General features: G+C 34.5%; 1 non-coding gene across 1 annotated transcript; it reads right to left on the reverse strand.

Annotated features, from left to right (window-relative positions):
* Positions 1-1,303: 1,303 nt before the first annotated feature.
* LOC111693178 lies at positions 1,304-1,450 on the reverse strand. Its single transcript, XR_002763362.1, has one exon. It is a non-coding gene; the product is annotated as a small nucleolar RNA U3 (small nucleolar RNA).
* Positions 1,451-3,931: the final 2,481 nt, after the last annotated feature.

Raw genomic sequence — 3,931 nt, forward strand, 5'->3', positions numbered from 1 at the left:
ATTAGAATCTATTTTACTTTTGTTTGTTTGTTTCAATAGGCCTTGTTAATATAAAATAAACCTAGTAAATATAATTCCCGTTTGTATTCATTCTTAACGCCGACAAAGTTGATAAAATTCCGATCAGTAAAAAAGAGGTCCGCTTATCTTTTTGTGACCTACACTGATAAGACCGTTTATTTTGAAAGGAAAATAACACTACACTCAGAGAACTACTTTGCTTGAAATTAAGAGAAATATAACAGACCCCTGGAATTAAACTTTCTTCACTGCAGCTATCCCGAGTACTTACTCTAAACCGAGGGTAGGTTTCACGTGGAGTTTCCCCCACGTAACCGATTGGGAAACTGGCGCCCGAGACAATCCGCACAAAAAGATTTAATCCGGAGTACGTTTCTGTGACGTCACTCACCACCGCCGGCTGCCGACCACCGCCGCCGATAAACTAGTAGTCAAGGGTCGTCATAAAGTAGGCGTCCAGATAGGGACGTCAGTGACGTCAATAAATCTAGTAAATTAAAATTCGCAATTTGTGAATTAAGATTCCGTTTAGAGTTGGTAGTATACCGGGGGCAGCCACAAGTAACGTCTGAACCGAACCGTCACTACCGCAAAATCAAAACCAAGTAAAGTATAAAAAGTGTGTTACAAAAATTTGGCAACCGAGAAAAGTACGTTACAAGAATTTTTGAATTACATTCTCAAACCAAAGACAGCTAGCACGGTCATTGCAGTTTCTGTATTGTGTTGCAGCTGCTATTTGTTCACAGGACGGGTGTAAGATGGCGCCAGTTGCGTTTGGAGCAAGTGATGCTTCCAATGAAAGACATGGAAATAAACCCTCTTATTCCTCCCTCATATGGACTACACTAATATTGCTGGGGACGTTTTTGATGCGCCTGCGTATTGCGTTGATATCCGCAGAAAGGCGGGAAAGGACGGCGTCGTCTAAATATATTTAAGGTTTGGGTTTGACATTAGAACACTATTTGAATTGAAGGTAATTAAAACCATTTAAAACTGTTCGTTAGAACAATAGTTAATAATAAAATTATACCTAAGAGAAACTTTTGAGAGATTTATGCGAAATATTCAAGGTGCCAGGAAACAAGAAGATGAAATAGCAAATAAAAAAATAAGAGTAACCAAGAGGAAATGGAAAAGCAGGAATATTTTCCTATAAATAAACGTCGAAAGGAAATTATTGTGTTTGAATTATGTAATACGTTTTATGATAGATATTTATATTGATTTATTTTACTTATATTTATANGATGACTTCTACGGTGATATAAATAAAACCACCACAGGAAATCTGCCTCACACGCTCAGGTTACGAGTTACGAGACTGTGGTCTCGTCTTGTCAATTCATGGTTGCGACAATTCTACGTTTGAGTAGAGAGTATGGGGAAGACCTACTACAGAAATGATCCTGTGAAGTATGGTCTTACCGTTATCACCAGAACGTGTTTCTTACGTTAAGTTCGAGTAACATAGTGTCAGCGAGTTATAGCAACTAGCAACTAAATCTAATGATAAAAAGAGATGTAGTATTTTTTGCTAGTAGGTACTGGCATGTAACAAGTCTACCATGAATTGCGATAGAAACAGCCACACTGAAGCGACGCGCCTAGGTAAAACTACACCATATGACTAAATAAATAAGACTCGTGAAGAGGATAGGAAGAGCGGAATCATGAAAGTACGTCCTGTGAACACTGCCATCGTTAGCACTATTTATGTAACGAAACGTATTGTTCAATACGAAAGAATACGTGTATTAGGTCACAAAGGGGTTGTGTTCTGTGGATTAGGTTTGAGGTTACAATAATTTCTTCTCTATATTGTATTCCTAGATAAATGATACTGGTTGTATTATGACTAATTAACTCGTACGTTACCGCGCTAGTGCTTTTGATAATAATTGTTTTCTATTTTAGACTAAATTTAATGTAACTCAAGAAGATAATTATAATTATTGCTTTTGCTTGTTTTACTTTTTAATAGAAAATGTCTGGAATGAACTCACATCACTGTTGTGTACCAAACTGCAAGAATACATATTATTTATATACTACACATACTTCTTACATAAATAAAAGCGTTTTCAGAGTAACTGCAGACAGGGAAATGATTTGGATAGAATCAGTTCGCAAATTATGTAAACCAAACTATAACTTCATCAACAAAAAATGTTGAGTGAAACCAATAATAGCCTCTTAATGGATATACCTACTAAAAAAGTAAATCTTTTATACCATTATTGTGTGTAACTTACATGAAATGAAATTCATAAATCATTGACTACATAATTTTGTAAAAAAATAAATCTGGTAAAGATGAAATAGCAAATAAAAAAATAAGAGTAACCAAGAGGAAATGGAAAAGCAGGAATATTTTCCTATAAATAAACGTCGAAAGGAAATTATTGTGTTTGAATTATGTAATACGTTTTATGATAGATATTTATATTGATTTATTTTACTTATATTTATATTAAATACTTGTTTTTAGAAATGAGGACATATCAACAATAATAATATGAAAAATGTATACCTACTAGAACATGTTTCCGAAACGTTATAGGGAAATATTTTTATATTGTTCTTTTACATTCATTTTAATTATTTGTCAAAAAACGACCACTGATGGTATTAATATTGTATAATAATTATAATAGTTGGACGGCTGGACCGATTTTGATGAAATTTTGTGTGCTTATCGGGCAGGTCTGAGAATCGGCCAACATCTATTTTTCATACCCCTAAATGTTAAGGGTGGTCCACCTCAAAATATTTTTTTGTTGTTTTTTGGACAAAATTTTATTTTTTTATTTTTTTATGATGTGGCCTTAAAAAATACATACAATCCTAAATTTTCACCCTTGTACCATCAATCCTTATTTTTTAATAGCGATATTAGTAATTCAATAATTTTCAACCCCGGTCGATAACTGATCAATTATCACTTGATCATTTTTTTTATCCCCGCCAGGCGTCGACCGGTGTCACTTCTGACCCAGTAAACANATCATTTTATATTTTATACGCATTATGGTAATAGTGTTTTTATATTATGTCTTAGTCACTCTTTATAATTTCGACCGCGGAGTATAGGTAGGTGCCTAGTTAGTGTAAGTTTATATTGGAGCGGCACGCCAAGCCACGACAAAAGCTATGCGCCTGGCCACGACTATTCAATGTATACATTCTTATAGAAGTGTTCATAGTGGAGTACTAAAGCCAAGTATTAAACGCTCGGTTCCGCGCACCGAGCCAGGCGCTAGAACAAAGAAACTAGCAAGGTATTATTTTACTGTTTTTGACTAGAATACAGATGTTTTTCTCTGTTATTATTAAATAGATTTAAAAATCGAACTGGGAATTTTCTTAATTCTGGGTAGAGATGATGAAACTCTCCAAATACTTTTCGTCGCAGGTTTATGAGATGTACACAGTATTCTTTTTTTTTTGCAAACACCATTTATTAGCACTCGATTCTAACATAATTTCATCATCAGATGAAGACGACGAGTCGGTGTACATATTGATATGATTTTTAGCTTAAAACTGGGGCCAAGACGTTACAAAACTAACATTTATAGATCAGAAGAGTACCTGGCGCTTTGCTCCAACATGTACAACTGTCGTAGAGATGTTTTAAAATCTTATGAGCTTTGACCTTCATATGCGCAGAAACATAATTCCGACCGTCGCCTAAATTATTCTACATCCTAAAAACATTGCACCTATTATTCACAGTCTCTCTCGAGCTCTAGCGTAAACAAGCCTTTGATCCGATTACAAATATCATAATAAAATGCCCTATTCTTTATTATTTTAATTTAAACAATAAAAATATATATAACGAACGTTCGCCAGTTGACTTTATTGATGCCCGAGCGCCTTAGTTCATTTCTAGTTGTAATGA

The sequence above is a fragment of the Anoplophora glabripennis genome, unplaced genomic scaffold (genome assembly GCF_000390285.2).
Source record: "Anoplophora glabripennis isolate ALB-LARVAE unplaced genomic scaffold, Agla_2.0 scaffold58, whole genome shotgun sequence".
NCBI classification, from domain to species: domain Eukaryota; kingdom Metazoa; phylum Arthropoda; class Insecta; order Coleoptera; family Cerambycidae; genus Anoplophora; species Anoplophora glabripennis.